The sequence below is a fragment of the Taudactylus pleione genome, unplaced genomic scaffold, assembly GCF_031769625.1.
Source record: "Taudactylus pleione unplaced genomic scaffold, aTauple2 ptg000536l, whole genome shotgun sequence".
In the NCBI taxonomy this organism is placed as follows: Eukaryota; Metazoa; Chordata; class Amphibia; order Anura; family Myobatrachidae; genus Taudactylus; species Taudactylus pleione.
In genome coordinates, this window is record NW_028284938.1 from 3,786,469 (window position 1) to 3,800,884 (window position 14,416).

At 44.3% G+C, this 14,416-nt stretch overlaps 1 protein-coding gene across 1 annotated transcript in view; it reads right to left on the reverse strand.

Annotated features, from left to right (window-relative positions):
- CALCRL (calcitonin receptor like receptor) overlaps positions 1–7,690 on the reverse strand; it is a 196,064-nt gene extending 188,374 nt beyond the window's left edge. The window contains exon 1 of the mRNA XM_088451049.1: positions 7,428–7,690. The gene's annotated coding sequence lies outside the window, so the exon portion shown is untranslated. The remainder of the gene's footprint in view (positions 1–7,427) is intronic.
- Positions 7,691–14,416: the final 6,726 nt, after the last annotated feature.

Consider the following 14,416-nt stretch of genomic DNA (forward strand, 5'->3'; position numbering starts at 1 on the left):
CCCACTCTCAGAATAGACAGCCAAGACTTTATTGCCTTGTGTTACAGGTGCGCCCACCATAAAGTGCTTCGACAGTCTTCAGCTGGGCAGTTACTTCCTCTAAATGTTCCACATCAACCGTGGTCACATCTGTCAATGGACTTCATTACTGTCCTACCGGTTTCAAACAAATTCAACACCATCTGGGTGGTAGTTGACCGGTTTACCAAGATGGCTCACTTCATACCCATCACCGATCTTCTGTCAGCTCCCAAGTTGCCTCAATTACTCATACAAGAAATCTTCAGACTACATGGACTACCTTTGAAAATTGAGTCTGACCGGGGACTGCAGTTTGTCTCCAAGTTTTGGCGTTCCTTGTGTTCTTCACTTCAAGTTAAGCGTAATTTCTCTACCGCCTATCACCCCCAGTCTAATGGCCAGACGGACAGAGTCAACCAAGATCTGGAGTCATTTACACGTATCCTCCGCTCAGGACAACTGGACTGAGGCTTCCTTGGACAGAATTTTGTCACAACAATCAGTACCATTCTTCATCTGGTTCCACGCCCTTTTATGCCACTTATGGGCTTCACCCTCGAGTTCCTGAGCCTCCTTTTCATGTTCCCCCTTTGTAGCTATGGCAATAAAACCTTATACTAAAAAAGCATATAAAATTCAGAGAGAGAGGATTCTAATGCCCACTTCTTTCATCTTGGCTTCAGTAAAGGTGTGTCCTGATATGATGCATAGATTGCCTTTTTTTCCAATGGTATGCTTAGGCTACTATATTAATCATATGGGAGCAAAGAAAAAAAAAAAAAGTAACTTTGCATGTGGACAAACCATGTTACAACGCAAGAGTTGCAAATACATTTATTAATTTTTTGCACAAACAGTATATACTGGCTGCTTTTGCATGTAACCCACACTTGCGGGACTGGTTTATTTTTCAGCTGCTATTTAGATATGGATTTGGGCACAGCCCTCATAATCTAAATGTATCTTTTAAAGCGAAATTGAACCGTTTCATCTAAAAGAATTTGAACAGCCCAACTGTCATTATCCGACACAAGCAGTTCCTCAGTTGGAGGACTGGGAGCCGGGGGGTTAGGGTTGCTATGAACCAACTGATGGTGTGACAGTAATAATGTCCTCTTTAATGGTCAATCCCAGGTGTTGGCTAGACCTAAACAGAGGCGCGGAGTGTAACCCACTTGGTTTTCTTCACCAGTGACCCCTCCTATTGGGATTTGGGTTTCGCCGCACCAAGTGAGCAGGTCGCGGCACTCTGGTCAGGTACCTGGGAGTGACGAGGAGAATACTGTGGGTACATGCACTGGTCTGTACTGAAGGGAACTTGTAACGAGAGAATACTGGGAGACCCAGCATGGGCTGCACTAGGGAGTATCTCTGGAGATCCAGACACAGGACTGGTACAGGAGAATGGCACTAGGAGTCAGTACACAGATGCTGTACTGAGTACACACGCTGGGGATCCAGATGCAGGATAGTGCTGAAGTCTTAACTGGAGACAGGTTCTGAAGTAATCCCTGGAGAACCAGACGCTGATTAGCACTGGAAGGAGTTACTGGAAATAAATAGCATAAAGCCTGGAGCGATGTAACAGAATCACAGTCACTGGAAACGCAATGTTGAACAGCAGCTTCCTGTTCCTGGAGTCAGATTAAATACCCTTAGGTAGTTGGTCACTGGATCAGAAGATCAGCTGAGTAACCGCAGGACTACCATTGGGAGAGACTAGTCAGGTGATACAGACTAACATGGCTGCATCCATGACCGCCACCGTGGGAACCAGGATACATGCATGGAGGCCTTAGCAGACCCCAGGGAGAATACACAACCAACCACTCACCTCCACCCCCGGCGACTGTACACCTAAGCTTAAGGACGCCGGCGCAGCGGTGAGTAGCGGCCGATCCCAGGAAGCATCTTGACACCAACAAGAGTCAAAAATAGGCTCAACAAAGGGGTTAAGATATTTCAATTGTTTTTCCATGTTAAAATTTATAGACATTACGCCATCTTTTCACAAACATAAATGTGATATGATGAACGCTAACTAAAATATTACTCATGGAAACCCCACTAATCTACAATAGATTTTAAGGTACAGGCACTTGAAACAGCCTAGATTTTTCAGAATCGCATACAAATGCCCCAATCACAAAAATCATAATATTAGGGAATACCATGTAGTATGACCTTATCCCCTCTGCTGACTCATTCCTCTGGAAATAAATAAACTGAATAATAACTACACCCACAGCTACAAAATTGTTATTATGTTGAGTTTAGTGATCCTCTAAGACATTGGTTCTCAAACTCGGTTCTCAGGACCCCACACAGGTCATTTTTTTTTACAGGTCACCCTGCAGTTGCACAGCTATAGTCATTACTCAATTACACATTTTAAAAGATCCGCAGGTGGAGCTAATTATTTCACTTGTGATTCTGTGAGGAGACCTGGAAAACATGCACTGTTGGGGACAGAGTTTGAGAACCTATGCTCTAAGAGAACTATAATTGGAGGCAGTATGCACTTATACAGAGTGCTTGTCTTGAAATTACGTTTCCCACAGTCCTCAAAAATCATGGCACAAGCTTATGTTTGTATATTACATAGATACATGGTTGACCAGTAGCGTCCCCCCTCACGGTGTCACCAGGTGTGGGTTACTTGCTTGCGGGCAGGGGCATGGCCCGAACCCCCATGGCCCCATCACCGTGCTTATTACTGGGGGGCAGGGGGAGTGCCGGATGCAGTGGCGGGCTGGGCCGGGGGGCAGGGTGCCATGCCACGGTTCCGGCAGCTGTGTGTTTGTTTTGATCAGCAGCCATTGAGAGTCTGACAGACTCTCATTAGCTGCTGCTGCGCCCACTGCAGGAGCCGCTCCATCTTCCGGCTCCCGCAGTGGGTAATGGGAGAGGCGTCATGACATCATGACGTCTCTCTCATAATGCAGAGCGGCCCGGTTCGGGAGGACATACGGAGGAGCGGATGGCGGCGGCAGGAGCGGGGATTCAAGTAAGTGGGGGTTTTTTTATTACGTGTGTCTACTGCGGGGGGGCTGGCCCTACAAGGGGGAGACCACTACTGGGGGCACTACAAGGGCAGGGGGACTACTACTACTGGGGGCACTACAAGGGGGGGGGACTACTACTACTGAGGGCACTACAAGGGGGGGGGGGGGACTACTACTGGGGACACTACAAGGGGGGACTACTACTAGGGGCACTACAAGGGGAGGGGACAACTACTAGGGGCACTGCATAGGGGAGAGGGGACTGCTACTAGGGCACTACATAGGGGGGAGGGGACTACCACTGGGGGCACTGCATCGAGGGACCACTGCTGGGGGCTTTATATAAAGAGCAATACTGGGGGTACTGCATAGGGGGGAGACTACAACTGGGGCCACTATTTGAGGGGCACTGCATAAGGGTTACCACTATTGGGGGCACTGCATGGGGGGTGGATTGCTACTGGGGGCGCTATATAAGGGGCACTATATAAGGGGCTTACTACTGGGGGCACAAGGGGCACCATATAAGGGGCTTACTACTGGGGGCACAAGGGGCACTGCACAGGGGGGACCACTACTGGGGGCACTGTATAAGGGGCACTGCATAGGGGGATCACTACTGGGGGCACTACTGGAGGCCTGCATAAGGGGGTCCTCTCCTGGGGCACAGGGGGGCACTGCAGATGGGGAACACTACAGGGAGCTGCCCCTAATCTTTATTTTTACTTTAAATTAATTGAATTGTTCCATCTGCCGTCAGCTCATGGGACAATTCAATGAACAACAGCCAGGAGCAACGGATTGGGGGTACACATTATACAATGTGTCCGATATATCGTTCCGATCCACGTTGGAGCAATATATCTTACAGTACATTGTATATAGTGAGTACCCAGCTAGTGTTCAGCCATTTCATACATGGTAACCAGAAACTGGACAGGAACTGCATTTGATCTCTGCACTGACTGGAAAATACAGTATTATTATTATTATTCATACTATAGAAACTTGTTTTACACAATTCAGGTGGGAACAAGAAGGCTATAACCCAGAAGGGACATTACATTAGTCATTGAGAAGAGCAACGTAGAATTTAGGAGCCAGTCAGTGAAATCTAGACCCCATCACGATCTTTTATACAGATTAGAAATCCCTGCATCTATTGCTCTTAGTGGAAATGGCTTAATATAAAGAAAACAGGTTGTTCCTTTGTGGGGCACTCACGGACCATGAGTGCCCACAAAGGAATAACCTGTTTTCTATATATTACTCTATACTGTTAATTGTATTCCAGGGTGCACCTCCTATATAAAATTACTCTATGCTCAGTATTTCAAACTGGTATTATTCATATAATTTCTGTAAGGAAGGACCTATAATACACTTATCGGTGCGGGTATTTCAGTTCTTCAGTCTATGGAAATGACTTGTACAAGTTATGTGCCATTAATCATTTTTGGGAGCTCTGGCCACCTGGGACTCTCTGATTTTGTTTACAACTATTTATCAAGCTTTTCTGGTTGAAGCAAAGTAGGGCAGTTTTATGTCTCAGCAATACTTTGGAAAAAAAACGAAATTTCGATAAAGTCCTGGGGGTATATTTACTAAAGTGCAGGTTTTTAGAAGTGGAGTTATTGCCCAGAGCAACCAAATTCTAGCTATTATCTTCTAGAACACAGGTTCTCATACTCAGTCCTCAGGACCCCACACAGTGCATGTTTTCCAAGTCTCCTCACAATCACAAGTAACTTTCAAAATGAGTCAGTGACTAATGAATACACCTGTGCACCTGCTGGGTGACCTGGAAAATGTGACCTGTGTGGGGTCCTGAGGACCGAGTTTTGAGAACCACTGTTCTAGAAGGTGCTAGATAAATGATATGCAGAATCTGATTGGTTGCTGTGGGTAACAATCCACTTCTAAAAACCCGTACTTCAGTAAATACCCCTTAGAGTTTATTATTGAGGAATTTCATTCTCAGTAGAGTAAGCTGTATAGCTTCAGTTATTCTGGTTACTAACTACTTATATACAGGAACATTTGATTACCTGTATACACACTGAATATTCCATGTAAACTGAATATTTTTATTTTGTCTTATAAATTTGCTATCAATATTGTAAGCTCTCTCAAGCAGAACCAACTACTCAACAGTAGTAGATGGAACTTCTGACCCAGAGGGGGCAATTTAATATCACTTCACTCGGAAATACAACAGAGCAACATCGGTCACTTCCCTGCACACCCCTTAAAATGAGTGATGTTTCGATTGGCAGGTGCCACCATTCTGAATGTTCCGACACAATTCTGATGTCACACTGCTAGCGTCACTTGTAATTAAGTCTGCCCCAATGAGTCCAGCACTATAGTATACTGTACTAGTGGAGCAGATAAGGGATTAATATCATAATAATTAAAAGCACCTACTGTTGCTTATAGAGACAGGTATTAAAAAACTAAAATTCTTGCCACCACAAAGTTTACTTAAAAGTCACAATTTTCCCAGAGACTCCTTTTGGTGTATTGCACTGCGGATATTACAGCAGAATCAGTGTTTGGGGCTGGCATGTTGCACTGCCGGAAATAGGTCACAAGTATTCTTAACAGTTTCAGGATCAAATGCAGTAACTACTATCCTGGGTTTCTATCGTTAGAAAACCAGCATAAATATAATACAAAGGTATATATACTAAAAACAAAGTTAATGTAACATCTCTTATTTTGTTGTATAACAGTTCTGGCTGCAAGAGTCCGTACGGTGCTAAAGCAAAAACAAAGCATTGCTCTTGTGCTCCCCCTAATACCCCTTTTCCACCTAAATTCCGGGTCTGACCCGGAGTTGGAACAAAGTTCCTATCCGGATCAGACCCAGAATTTTGCCAGCGCTGACTCAGGATATTCCCAAGTCAGGGCCGCTCACACCGCAGTCGGGTCTGCATAGACCCGGCTTTTGCGGAGTGAAAGTGGACGCTTGGAGATGACGTCATCTCCAAGCGCCACTGAAGCCGGACCAATCGGCCGGCTAGCAGCGCACTCCAGGTCTTCGTGACCCGGAGTGCGCTGTTCCCATAGCAGGGTTTCACGGGCTACGCCCGTGTTAAGCCCTGCTAGTTACCTGGGTTGGATTGCCGGGTCACTCGACCCGGCGATCCAACCCTCTGCCCTTTTACACCAGGGAGCTGCCCGGGTTAACCCTTCAAAAACCCAGGTTTTAGCTCCGGTGTAAAAGGGGTATTACTTATACTTTCATCAACTCCTCACTCCCCACTTGGGCACCTAATACTTGGTTGCTTATGTCCTGATGCTTATCTGAGTGTTATGATTGATAATGCAGCAATGTATATAAACCATGTCCTTGTCCTGTACTGTATTGTACTGTAAGTCACTGGTTTCTTGTTCACTTATTTATGTACTTTGTAAGGCGCTGAGGAACACTTGTGGCACCATATAAATAAAAGGATAATAATAATAATAACGGTTTGGCTAGGTCACAAAATAGTCCAGGTTTTAAGGATAGCCATACTTGAGCACAAGTGACATAATTAGAACCTCCATTGTTTTGATTTAACCATCTGTGCTGAAGCATGTATATAACTAAAACGAGGACTGTTAAGGGCAAGGCACAAATCCACTAGACTATTAAATTGAGCGATAGAATAAAAACTATATCGTAATCGTTCACTAAAATTTCTAACATGATCAGTGATGCGCGCTCCCCTGGACGTTTTAGACATCTATCATCGGCCAAACAAGCTGTACAACCTGACGATAACGTCAGCTTGAGCATGTTAGGGGATGATTGATGTACCTACACTGAGCGACTGCTCCTTGTGCCTAGAAGACTGAAGTTGGAAATCACTGCTCCGAGTCCTAAAAAAACTTTCTACTTTTAAGTATTTGTTTGTAATAATGTTGTCACATTTATTTACAAATGAATAATAATAATAAAAATAATAATTAGTAAATTATTATTATTATTATTATTATTATACAATGCACTTAGAAAGAATCTTCATGAAAAATGTGTCCTCATAAACAAAACATCCTGGTGGTAACATTAATATGCATGCAGTATAGGTTTTACACCTTCAGCCAACAAGGTCACTAAAATATAGTGTGAGAGATACGGTACAGCTAGTTAATCATTGCAGTTAATTTCAATAAACACAATATACCCTGTTACTACACACTAAAGAAGTCCTGACATAACGGTTTCTGCATGTCAGCAGCAAAGTAATGAAGACACAAACCAAACCAGGCCTTTCATGTGTTCTTAAGTGTTTATAGTAGGAGATGATAAATGCCAATCGTGACAGTAATTAGTTTACTAACATACATACATATTACTGCATAACCAGATTTGTTGTTACACTCTATATATAGCATAATCATCTTACTCACTGTCTGCAAGATGTCACAAGCGTGCCTCCAGTGGGTGACCAGGAACAGGCGTATTCTTCCTTTCTAGATGCACCAGCGCAAAGGTAAAGTATCCTATAGTCGTCCCCTAAATGTGGATTTGCTTTAAGAATAAAATGATGTTAAGCAAAGTGAGTGAATGCGATCATCAACAGGAAACATGAGAGCTTCCTGTTACATCATTGGACTCCGCCTGCATTATGTTTCCTTTCTAAGGAAAGTTCTCCTCCTGCTGCTAGCTGTGATCTTTCCTGGATAATTGCCCACTCCAGACTGTCATATCAACAACGACTCGGTGACATCCTCTCTGCTGCCAGCCACACTAGTTACAGTGGAAGCAGGATATGGCTGCTTGGTACTCAGGAAGCGTGTTTCATACTGTGCTCTGTAGATAAGAGTCCATTATGTTCTTTCATTTTCTGTCTTATGTTTTTTATACCCCACCTACCTTGCCATTTAGTAATTATTAACTGTTCATGGAATATAATGTGTATTATGAGTTATTATTTTTAGCTAGTATGCATAGTAAATTACTAGGTAGCCTTGGGGAATCTGGGACCACACGAAAGGAGGGATATTCTAGATGAAATGTCAGCTCTGGTCTACATAAATGGAATGCCAATTGTCTATAAAGGGAGCAGATTGAACTTTCATGTATGTTTCAAAATATCTTAAACCTATGCATTATATCTTCAGCACACTTCTTGCTAATTATTTTACATATGAAATGACGTCTGTTTACTATGGAATGCCTGCTGTCTTATTCGCCATAACTTAGCAATTTATTCATGCTAACACACAGCAGGGACAGCCGGTGACGCGATTTGAGGGACGGGGGCACGGATTACAAGCGGCCCCACAGACCAATCAGCCCATCGGGATTTCCCCCGCTAAAGATAACGGCCAATCTGCCCCTGCCTGTACCCCAATTACCTCTATCACTTGATGCAAAATGATGGCTGTTTACTATGGAATGATAGCTCGTTTATACACCATCCCCAGGCAAAAAATGTCATTAAGACAATGCATATGTCGCATAAAAATACTTTGATTTTCTTATGATCCCCTAAGCACACCCTAAACTCTTTCCATATGTCCTGGCTTATACCAGTACCCAGTGCCAGATTCATATCTACATAGTCGAAATTTAAGAAGGGCCTTTTGTGTGTCGCTGCAGGGGGTGTGACCAGCGCTGTGGTTGTGTAACTAGTGATATGTGGGCGTGACTAGTGTGGTGTGGTCTAAACTTTTCCTGTACTGGCTTAAACACAACATAGCACCCCATTCACATTTAGCAACATTATTATTAAAATATATTTGCTGAATAACACCCATTTTCTGAGGGTCCTCAGTAATATTATGCATCCATAAGATTTAAGAAGGAGGGATTACTGTGATGCGCAGGCAGCAGTCAGCGGGGTCTCGGAGCTGGAGTTCCGCAGTAGGGGTGTGGGGGCCCTCCATGTGTGGCCACTTCGCTCAGCCATTAATCCACCACTGCAGAGCAGCTCCACCAAGCCAGCATCTTCGTGACTGACTGAGATCGGTTACCTGAGAGAGTTGAGGTTGAGGAAATATTCTGAATTCTATTCATATTTTTTTTGTGGGGTCTGGAGGGGATATTTATGTATTTATATATGTGTGTATATATATGTCATACTTAACGACTTTCTGGATGCCCCCTCTGGGTACAGCATAGGTAGGTGGTGCGGTGGATGTGCCGGTGCAATTGCATCATTGTGGCCCCGTCCCCCTGTACAATGCATAGTACAGGCATTGTAAAGTGGGGGGCGGTGGTACAATGACCCGATTCAGCGCAAAGTGAATAATCAGCCGGGTGCATGCGCACAGTACCTCTGGCCTGGGAGATTTGAATACTTGGGAGCCCCACTTGATATTTGGGAGCCTCCTGGCGATTCTGGGAGAGTAGACAAGTATGATATATATATATATATATATATATATATACACACACACACAGAAATATCTCCAAAGGACCCCACATATTATAAATAACGTATATGTATGTGTGAAACATATATGTCAGGGTGTGAGATCTGGTCATAGTGTAGGGTGTTATATGTAACATGTATCTGTAATTGGCAGTGACAAACCATGACTGTTTTAATATTGTTGCTAAGGGGTCGATTTATCATATCCCGCAAATGTGGATGGGATATAATAATTTTGTCTAAATTTTAAAATGAAAATGTTCATGTGAATATAGGAATAATCTCTTGCCAGGACTCGGTCTGTGCGCATACGTTGGTCTATGCATACTTCATCAGGGGCAGATGGAGGATCACTATAGGTTTCACTTTTCAGAGTTTGGTAAATCAGACAGCATAGCAGCCCCCACAGAAACCCATGGGGGCTGCTTTGCAATCGGAAATGGAGGGACCAAGGCACAGATCGGAGATATCTGCTGTAATCCCTCCTTCTTAAATCTTATGGATGCATAATATTACTGAGGACCCTCAGAAAATGGGTGTTATTCAGCAAATATATTTTAATAATGATGCTGCTAAATGTGAATGGGGTGCTATGTTGTGTTTAAGCCAGTACAGGAAAAGTTTAGACCACACCACACTGGTCACGCCCACATATCACTAGTTACACAACCACAGCGCTGGTCACACCCCCTGCAGCGACACACAAAAGGCCCTTCTTTAATTTCGACTATGTAGACATGAATCTGGCACTGGGTACTGGTATAAGCCAGGACATATGGAAAGAATTTAGGGTGTGCTTAGGGGATCATAAGAAAATCAAGGTATTTTTATGCGACATATGCATTGTCTTAATGACATTTTTTGCCTGGGGATGGTGTATAAAAGAGCTATCATTCCATAGTAAACAGCCATCATTTTGCATCAAGTGATAGAGGTAATTGGGGTACAGGCAGGGGCAGATTGGCCGTTATCTTTAGCGGGGGAAATCCCGATGGGCTGATTGGTCTGTGGGGCCGCTTGTAATCCGTGGCCCCGTCCCACAAATCGCGTCACCGGCTGTCCCTGCTGTGTGTTAGCATGAATAAATTGCTAAGTTATGGCGAATAAGACAGTGGGAGGCACATATAGAAACCGTTGTAATTCCTACACCGTTCACCTGATTTGGGTGTAATTACCCTCAAATTAAATCTGAAAGTCTTCAGTTAAAGCACATCTTGTTTGTTTCATTTCAAAGCCATTGTGGTGAATAGAGGCCAAAATATGAAAATTCTGTCAATGTCCCAATATTTATGCACCTGACTATATAAACACACATACAGTATATGTACATATTTGCATACATACAGCAATGGCCAGAAGTTTTGAGAATAACACAAGTATTGGTTTTCACAAAGTTTGCTGCGTCAGTGTTTTTAGACCTTTTTGTGAGATGTTACTATGGAATACTGAAGTAAAATTACTAGCATTTCTTAAGTGTCAAAGGCTTTTATTGATAATTACATTAAGTATATGCAAAGAGTCAATATTTGCAGTATTGACCCTTCTTTTTCAAGACCTCTGCAATTCGCCCTGGCATGCTAACAATCAACTTCTGGGCCACATACTGACTGATCAATGCTTGGAGTTTGTCAGAATTTGTGGGTTTTTGTTTGTTCATCCGCCTCTTGACCATGGACCCCAAGTTTTGATGTTTTGTTCCCCGAGCCACAAAGGTATCACTTTTGCCTTGTGGCAAGGTGCTCCATCATGCTGGAAAAGGCATTGTTCGTCACCAAACGGTTCTTGGATGGTTTAGAGAAGTTGCTGTTGGAGGATGCTTTGGGACCAATCTTTATTCATGGCAAAATTGTAAGTGAGCCCACTTCCTTGGCTGAGAAGCAACCCCACACATGAATGGTCTCAGGATGCTTGACTGTTGGCATGACGCAGGACTGATGGTAGCGCTCACCTTTCCTTCTTCGGACAAGCGTTTTTCCAGATGCCCCAAACAATCTGAAAGGGGATTCATCAAAGAAAATAACTTTGCTCCTGTCCTCAGCAATCCAATCCCTGTACCTTTTGCAGAATATCAGTCTGTCCCTCATGTTCTTTGCTGCCCTTCTTGACACCAGGCCATCCTTCGAAAGTCTTCACCTCAGTGTGCGTGAAAATGCACTCACACCTGCCTTCTGCCATTCCTGAGCAAGCTCTGCACTGGTGGCGCCCCGATCCCGCAGCTGAATCAACTTTAGGAGACGGTCCAGGTGCTTGCTGGACAGTCTTGGGCGCCCTGAAGCGTTCTTCACAACTATTGAACCTCTCTCCTTGAAGTTCTTGATGATCCGATAAATGGTTGATTTAGGTGCAATCTTACTAGCAGCAATATCCTTGCCTGTGAAGCCCTTTTTGTGCAAAGTAATGTTGACTGCACATGTTTCCTTGCAGGTAACCATGGTTAACAATGATTTCAAGCTTCACCGTCCTTTTTAAAGCTTCCAGTCTGTTATTCTTAGTCAGCATGACAGAGTGATCTCCAGCCTTATCCTCGTCAACACTCTCACCTGTGTTAACGAGAAAATCACTGACATGATGTCAGCTGGTCCTTTTGTGGCAGGGCTGAAATGAAGAGGAAATATTTTTGGGACTAAGGGCCTGATTCAGACCCGCTCGCAAGCGCACAGCGCTCGCAAGCGGGTCAATGGTTCGCCACTGCGCATGCGCCGCCTCCGGACATACGTATGTCCTGATGACGAGTTTTCCAATAAACTCGAAACGTTGACCTTTGCGGCTGGCTGTTATCTTTGTTTACAAGACCGGAGAGTGACACCGTCCATTGCCTCATATATATATATATATATATATATATATATACACTGACCTCTGGTTAAGCTTGTTGGTTTCTATACATGGCCACAACAAATGCCTCCCCTCCTGTGCTAGGCAGCTCAGCCACTGCGGGCTCCGCACACAGTGCTGACTTTTCTTTATTGTCTCACTATTTCAGCGCCAATGTCTGCCTGCAGTGCCAGCACAGTTGCAGTGGGATGTGGAGTGAATGGGCGGGGCTTCAGATTACCCTATGTATACTGCTTTGGACAACACAAGGGGCGTAGCTTAGTGATACTAGGGGCGGAGCTTATAAGTGTGACTCAGGACGAAATTTCAGCAGAGCCGGGGCAGAGTTTCAGATGGCCTGGGCACGTAGGCGGGGCTTTGGCTTGGCAGGCGGGGCTTCGAGGGGGTGAATGGTGATGTTTGTATGGAGTGCAGGGTGGTAGAGTGGACAAGGCTTCTCAATGTTGTGGTGGTGACAGAATGTATTTTTTCCTGTCAACACTGCACTGAAGTGGGTCCTGTGGGCCTATTTTCATGGGGAGGCCTGGAACTGGAGCTCCACCCGCCCCATTGTTAATTCGGCCCTGCAAGTACCTCAATATTCATACACCAATCAACCATAATATTAAAACCACCTTTTTAATATTGTGTAGTTCCCCCTCATGCCTCCAAAACAGCTGTGACCTATCGAGATATGGGCTCCACAAGACCTCTGTCTTTTGTACTTTCTGTAAGTTGTGAGGTAGGGCCTCCATGGCTCAGTCTTGTTCTTCCAGCACATTTCACAGATACTCGATCGGATTGATATCTGGGGAATTTGGAGGCCATGTCAACACCTTGAACTCTTTATCATGTTTCTCAAGCTAGTCCTTAACAGTTTTTGCAGTGTGGCAGGGCGCACTGCTGAAAAGGGCCACTACCATCAGGTAATGTCATTGCCATGAAGGGGTGTATTTGGTCTGCAACAATGTTTAGGTAGGTGGTACCTGTCAAACGGGATGCCAGCTCTGGAATCCCGACACTAGTCAGGCATTCTGCCTATGCAGCAAGTTGCAATGCACTGTGTGTTCTGACACCTTTCTATAATAGCATTAGCAATTTGTGCTAGATTAGCTCTTCTGTGAAATTGGACCAGGCAGGCTAGCCTTCGCTACCCCACACGCATTAATGAGCCTTGGTTGCTTATGACCATGTCACCAGTTCACAGGTTGCCCTTCCTTGGACCACTTTTGGTAGGAACTAACCACTGCATACTGGGAACACCTCACAAGACCTGCTGTTTTGGAGATGCTCTGACCCAGACGTCTAGCCATCACAATTTGGCCCTTGTCAAAGTCTCTCAGATCCTTACTCTTGCCCATTTTTCCTGCTTCCAACACATCAACTTCAATACTTGAGTGTCTACTTGCCTAATATATCCCGCCCCTTGACAGGTGCTATGTAATTAGATAATCAATGTTATTCACTTCACCGGCAAGTGGTTTTAATGTTATGACTGATGGGTGTATCACAATGCGGAAAGACTCAGCGACTGAGTACTGCGTCAAGGAGCCACTCTCAGCCTTTTGGCAGAAAGAAGCTGTACTTTGTCACTAAATTCTGGCAGGGGGTATCGGTTATGAGCCTGTTCTATTATTGGTTCTTAGCTATCAGCTTCTTGTCCTGCAATGAACTACAATTTACTTCAGGGGTACAGTGTAGCAGTGGAAATAGTGTCTGGATAGAGGTTAGTAATACCACTGGACCACCGGAGACTAGGAACTATAGGGCACATTTCATCACCAATAGCTGGGCAATATATGTTCACACTAGGAATGACAGGACTGATACTGGCTGTTGAGGCACACTAGGTTGTGTCCCATCCTTCTCGCAAAGGACTACCTTCCTTTCCTGGATGTTGTGCCCACACCCTCACTGCTTCTTACCTGAACCACAGAGTCTATCACAGACATAGAGGAGCAGCAGCTTTAGATGTAAGCAGTTGTTGACTGCTTATCCTCCATGTCAGCAACTGGTACTCCATGAGGGCATTGCCAATGCTTTAAAAACACTGGTATGGAGATTTAGCAAGCATTGGAGAGTGATAAAGTGTAGAAGTTTTCCAAAGCAACCAATAAGCTTCTAAATGTCATTATAAAGACTGTGCTAGATAAATGACAGAAGCTGATTGGCTGCTATGAGCAACTTAGTTTGTGTTTTAGGTGT